Source organism: Cherax quadricarinatus, chromosome 41 (assembly GCF_038502225.1).
Source record: "Cherax quadricarinatus isolate ZL_2023a chromosome 41, ASM3850222v1, whole genome shotgun sequence".
Classification (NCBI taxonomy): domain Eukaryota; kingdom Metazoa; phylum Arthropoda; class Malacostraca; order Decapoda; family Parastacidae; genus Cherax; species Cherax quadricarinatus.
Genome location: NC_091332.1, coordinates 30,149,735 through 30,157,070, shown reverse-complemented (window position 1 = coordinate 30,157,070; position 7,336 = coordinate 30,149,735).

Genomic DNA, 7,336 nt, shown 5'->3' with positions numbered 1-7,336 from the left:
GACGACACTGGAGGACAGGAGGGTCAGGGGAGACATGATAACGACATATAAAATACTGCGTGGAATAGAAAAGGTGGACAAAGACAGGATGTTCCAGGGAGGGGACACAGAAACAAGAGGCCACAATTGGAAGTTGAAGACACAAATGAGTCAGAGAGATAGTAGGAAGTATTTCTTCAGTCATAGAGTTGTAAGGCAGTGGAATAGCCTAGAAAATGACGTAGTGGAGGCAGGAACCATACACAGTTTTAAGACGAGGTTTGATAAAGCTCATGGAGCGGTGAGAGAGAGGGCCCAGTAGCAACCGGTGAAGAGGCGGGCCTAGGAGCTAAGACTCGACCCCTGCAACCACAAATAGGTGAGTACAAATAGGTGAGTACACACACGCGCGCGCGCACACACACACACACACACACACACACACACACACACACACACACACACACACGCACACAAACACGCACACACTCAGCAACAAGGGGACACAGATGGAAGTTGAAGACACAGATGAATCACAGGGATGTTAGGAAGTATTTCTTCAGTCACAGAGTAGTCAGGAAGTGGAATAGTTTGGGAAGCAATGTAATGGAGGCAGGATCCATACAAAGCTTTAAGCAGAGGTATGATTAAGCTCATGGTTCAGGCAGAGTGACCTAGTAGCGACCAGTGAAGAGGCGGGGCCAGGAGCTAGGACTCGACCCCTGCAACCTCAACTAGGTGAGTATTCACACTGTAATCAGGCTAAGGAAGGAAGGAGAGATCACAAGAAACGACCGAGAAGTATGTGAGGAACTCTACATGAGATTCAAAGAAGTGTTCACAGAGGAGACAAGGGACTCCAGGAAGACGGAGAGGTGGGGTACACCACCAAGTATTGGGCACAATACATACAACCGATGAAGAAGTGAAGAGGCTGCTGAGCGAGCTAGACACCTTAAAGGCGATGGGGCCTGATAACATCTCTCCGTGGGTCCTGAGAGAGGGTGCAGACGTGCTATGTGTTTCCCTAACAACAATAGTCAACACATCTATCGACACAGGAAGATTACCTGAGGTATGGAAGACAGCAAACGTAGTCCCAATTTTTTAAATAGCAGACAATAAACTACAAACCAGTGTTACTGACATGTATAGTGAGCAAAGTCATGGAGATTATCAGGAAAAGAGTGGTGGAACACCTAGAAAGAAATGAGCTCATCAACAACAGCCAACATGGTTTCACGGACGGGAAATCCTTTGTCACAGACCTACTGGAGTTCTATGACAGAGTAACAACAGTAAGACAAGAGAGAGAGGGGTGGGTAGATTGCATTTTCTTGGACTGTATGAAGGCGTTTGACACAGTTCCACACAAGAGATTAGTGAAAAAAGCTGGAGGACCAAGCAGGGATAACAAGGAAGGCACTAAAATGGATCAGGGAATACCTGTCAGGAAGACAGCATCGAGTCATGGTACGATGCGAGGTGTCAGAGTGGGCGCCTATGACGAGTGGGGTTCCACAGGGGTCAGTCCTAGAACCGGTGCTGTTTCTGGTATTTGTGAACGTCATGAAGGAAGGAATAGACTCCGAAGTGTTCCTCTTTGCAGATGATGTGAAGTTGATGAAGAATTCAGTCGGACGAGGACCAGGCAGAACTATTAAAGGATCTGGACAGGCTGCAGACCTGGTCCAGCAATTGGCTCCTGGAGTTCAGCCCCACCAAGTGCAAAGTAATGAAGATTAGGGAAGGGCAAATAAGACCGCAGACAAAGAACAGTCTAGGGGGCCCGAGACTACAAACCTCACTCAAGGAAAAAGATCGGGAGTGAGTATAACACCAGGCACATCTCCTGAGGCGCACATCAACCAAATAACTGCTGCAGCATATGGGCGCCTAGCAAACCTCAGAACAGCATTCCGACATCTTAATAAAGAATCGTTCAGGACCCTGTACACTGTGCTCGTTAGGCCCATATTCGAGTATGCAGCACCAGTTTGGAACCCACATCTAGCCAAGCATGTAAAGAAACTAGAGAAAGTGCAAAGGTTTGCAACAAGACTAGTCCCGGAGCTAAGGGGTGTGTCCGACGAAGAGAGGTTAAGGGAAACCGACCTGACGACACTGGAGGACAGGAGAGATAGGAGGGACATGATAATGATATATAAAATACTGAGAGGAATTGACAAGGTGGACAGAGACAGTGTGTTCCAGAGATGGGACACAGTTAGAAGTTAAAGACAAATGAATCACAGGGATGTTAGGAAGTATTTCTTCAGTCACAGAGTAGTAAGGAAGTGGTGTATTTTGGAAGCGTATGATAGTCACCCAGTAGCGGCCAGTGAAGAGGCGGGGCCAGGAGCTGTGACTCTAACCCTGCAACCACAACTACGTGAGTACAGCTAGCCATGTACACACACACACACACACACACACTCACAAGAACACACACACACACAAGAACACACACACACACACACACACACACACACACACACACACACACACACACACACACACACACACACACACACACACAAGAACACACACACACACACACACACACACACACACACACACACACACACACACACACACACACACACAAGAACACACACACACACACGCACACAAGAACACACACACACACACACACACTCACACACAAGAACACACACACAACACACACACACACACACACACACACACACACACACACACACACACACACACACACACACACACACACACACACACACAAGAACACAAGAGCTCTAGACCTTCTGATGCTGAAGCTAAGGGTCACTCTTAGTGAGCTATATATCAGTGATAGAGTAAACGGCATTTAACAAAAAGAGTAATTAGCAGTTATTAAGAGCCACTACTGTTAGGAGGGTAAGACAAACGCATGCATTTAAAAAACATTTTTTTTTGTATTTGATTTGATCTATTAGTGTTCCCATCCCACACTGAGTGTAGGCGTCCGCCTGCCCAATGCCTTATTAGTAATTCTCGCCAAACCCAGTTTCCTAACCTCCTGAAGAACTATCTACCTAGTAAATGGTTGAGCCCAGATTCTATCCCTCTCACCCACAACCTCTTCCTCTCGCCAGCTTATTCTTCACGTATCCCCACTTCCCACTCACCCCACAAGGGTCTTACCTATACTGTCTTGATCTTGTTTAACAGAATTCAGAATAAGTGACATATTTTCACTGGTGTCCTGTGTGTATAGATGCGAAAAGTCAGACACATGTACAAACCATGGTCAGACAGATGACCGACGGACACTTGACCAACACACCTTTCACCGATGGACATTTGACCGGACGGACATTTCACCGACCGAAAAATTAGGTTACGTGATGAATGCCATTTTGACCGTTCGATGAAATGTCCGTTCGGCTATATGTCCGTCGGTGAAATGTCTGTTGGCCAAATGTCAATCGACCATTTGTCCGTGAGCCGCACAAAAACAAGTACACACAAAACAGCCAACCTTCCACAACTGCTACCAGCCCCTGCCCAAAATAACAAACACACACACTCACACACACACACACACACACACACACACACACACACACACACACACACACACACACACACACACACACACACACACACACACCTGGTCCAGCAACCGGCTTCTCGAATTCAACCCCGTCTCGTCATGAAGATCGGGAAAGGGCACAGAAGACCGAAGACAGAGTATAGGCTAGGTGGCCAAAGACTACAAATCTCGCTCAAAGAGAAAGATCTTGGGGTGAGTATAACACCGAGCATGTCTCCGGAAGCACACATCAACAAGATAACTGCTGCAGCATATGGGCGCCTGGCAAACCTGAGAACAGCATTCCGATACCTCAGTAAGGAATCGTTCAAGACACTGTACACCGTGTACGTCAGGCCCATACTGGAGTATGCAGCAAATGTTTGGAACCCGCACTTGATCAAGTATGTCAAGAAATTAGAGATGTTGCAAAGGTTTGCGACAAGATTAGTTCCAGAGCTAAGGTGAATGTCCTACGAAGAAAGCTTAAGGGAAATCGGCCTGACGAAACTGGAGGACAGGAGGGTCAGGGGAGACATGATAACGACATATAAAATACTGCACAGAATAGACAAGGTGGACAAAAACAGGATGTTCCAGGGAGGGAACACAGAAACAAGAGGTCACAATTGGAAGTTGAAGAGTCAGATGAGTCAAAGGAATGTTAGAAAGTATTTCTTCAGTCATAGAGTTGTCAGGCAGTGGAATAGCCTAGAAAGTGATGTAGTGGAAGCGGGAACCATACATAGTTTTAAGAAGAGGTTTGATAAAGCTCATGGAGCAGGGAGAGAGAGGACCCAGTAGCAACCAGTTAAGAGGTGGGGCCAGGAGCTAAGACTCGACCCCTGCAACCACAAATAGGTGAGTATGTACACACACACACACACACACACATACACACACACACACACACACACACACACACACACACACACACACACACACACCCAAGGGTAAGAGGAATAATGAAAAAGCCAGGATGAGCCCATGGTTCACCCAAAGGTGCAGGGAGGCAAAAACTAAGTGTGCTAGGGAATGGAAGAAATATAGAAGGCAGAGGACGCAGGAGAATAAAGAGAGCAGTCGTAGAGGCAGAAACGAATATGTACAGATAAGAAGGGAGGCCCAACGACAATATGAAAACGACATAGCAAAAGCCAAATCTGACCCGAAACTGTTATACAGCCACATCAGGAGGAAAACGACAGTCAAGGACCAGGTAATCAGGCTAAGAAAGGAAGGAGGAGAGACAACAAGAAATGACCATGAAGTATGTGAGGAACTCAAGAGATTCAAAGAAGCGTTCACAGAGGAGACAGAAGGGGCTCCAGAAATATGGAGAGGTGGGGCACACCACCAAGTGCTGGACACAGTACACACAACCGAGGAAGAAGTGAAGAGGCTTCTGAATGAGCTAGATACCTCAAAGGCAATGGGGCCAGATAACATCTCCCCATGGGTCCTGAGAGAGTGAGCAGAGGCGCTATGTGTACCCCTAACAACAATATTCATCTACGAACCATTCATCTACAAACAATATTCAATACGAATATACGAAGGAATGGTCCCAAATCTGCACACAGAAATCACTCCCTACGAAAGTAAAAGACTGGGCAGGCGATGCAAAATGCCGCCAATAAAAAGTAGGGGCGCCATTGGTACACTAAGAGAAAACACCATAAGTGTCCGGGGCCCAAAACTGTTCAACAGCCTCCCATCAAGCATTAGGGGAATTGCCAATAAACCCCTGGCTGCCTTCAAGAGAGAGCTGGACAGATACCTAAAGTCAGTGCCGGATCAGCCGGGCTGTGGCTCGTACGTCGGACTGCGTGCGGCCAGCAGTAACAGCCTAGTTGATCAGGCCCTGATCCATCGGGAGGCCTGGTCGTGGACCGGGCCGCGGGGGCGTTGATCCCCGGAATAACCTCCAGGTAACCTCCAGGTAATACATCTATCGAAACAGGGAGATTGCCTGAGGCATGAAAGATAGCAAATGTAGTCCCAATCTTTAAAAATGGAGACAGACATGAAGCATTAAACTACAGACCAGTGTCACTGACATGTATATTATGCAAAATCATGGAGAAGATTATCAGGAGAAGAGTGGTGGAACACCTAGAAAGGAATGATCTCATCAACAGCAGCCAACATGGTTTCAGGGACGGGAAATCCTGTGTCACAAACCTACTGGAGTTCTATGACATGGTGACAGCAGTAAGACAAGAGAGAGAGGGGTGGGTGGATTGCATATTCTTGGACTGCAAGAAGGCGTTTGACACAGTTCCACACAAGAGATTGGTGCAAAAACTGGAGGACCAAGCAGGGATAACAGGGAAGGCACTACAATGGATCAGGGAATACTTGTTAGGAAGACAGCAGCGAGTCATGGTACGTGGCGAGGTGTCAGAGTGGGCACCTGTGACCAGCGGGGTCCCACAGGGGTCAGTCCTAGGGCCAGTGCTGTTTCTGGTATTTGTGAACGACATGACGGAAGGAATAGACTCTGAGGTGTCCCTGTTTGCAGATGACGTGAAGTTGATGAGAAGAATTCACTCGATCGAAGACCAGGCAGAACTACAAAGGGATCTGGACAGGCTGCAGACCTGGTCCAGCAATTGGCTCCTGGAGTTCAATCCCACCAAGTGCAAAGTCATGAAGATTGGGGAAGGGCAAAGAAGACCGCAGACGGAGTACAGTCTATGGGGGCCAGAGACTACAAACCTCACTCAAGGAAAAAGATCTTGGGGTAAGTATAACACCAGACACATCTCCTGAAGCGCACATCAACCAAATAACTGCTGCAGCATATGGGCGCCTAGCAAACCTCAGAACAGCATTCCGACATCTTAATAAGGAATCGTTCAGGACCCTGTACACCGTGTACATTAGGCCCATATTGGAGTATGCGGCACCAGTTTGGAACCCACACCTAGCCAAGCACGTAAAGAAACTAGAGAAAGTGCAAAGGTTTGCAACAAGAGTAGTCCCAGAGCTAAGAGGTATGTCCTACGAGGAGAGGTTAAGGGAAATCAACCTGACGACACTGGAGGACAGGAGAGATAGGGGGGACATGATAACGACATACAAAATACTGAGAGGAATTGACAAGGTGGACAAAGACAGGATGTTCCAGAGATTGGACACAGTAACAAGGGGACACAGTTGGAAGCTGAAGACACAGATGAATCACAGGGATGTTAGGAAGTATTTCTTCAGCCACAGAGTAGTCAGTAAGTGGAATAGTTTGGGAAGCGAAGTAGTGGAGGCAGGATCCATACATAGCTTTAAGCAGAGGTATGATAAAGCTCACGGCTCAGGGGGAGTGACCTAGTAGCGATCAGTGAAGAGGCGGGGCCAGGAGCTCGGACTCGACCCCCGCAACCTCAACTAGGTGAGTACAACTAGGTGAGTACATATATATATATATATATATATATATATATATATATATATATATATATATATATATATATATATATATATATATATATAATGTGTGTGTGTGTGTGTTTGTGTGTGTGAGCTGTGAATCGACCCCCTGCACCCACACTTAGGTGGGTACAGAACACTTCACACCATCTAAAATTTAACCATCCCCCCCCCCCCAGCACCACCAATAAAACAATCAACTCCACTCCTCCGTTCAGCCTCTGACTACTACTCCCTCTTCCTCCCCCCCCTCTCTCTTCCTCTACCTCTGGACCCCTCCACCTCTCTCTCCCTCACCTTCTCCCTCTCATCCCTCTATTTTTTGTGTGTGTGTTTGACGACACTGAAAGACAGGAGAGATAGGGGGGGATATGC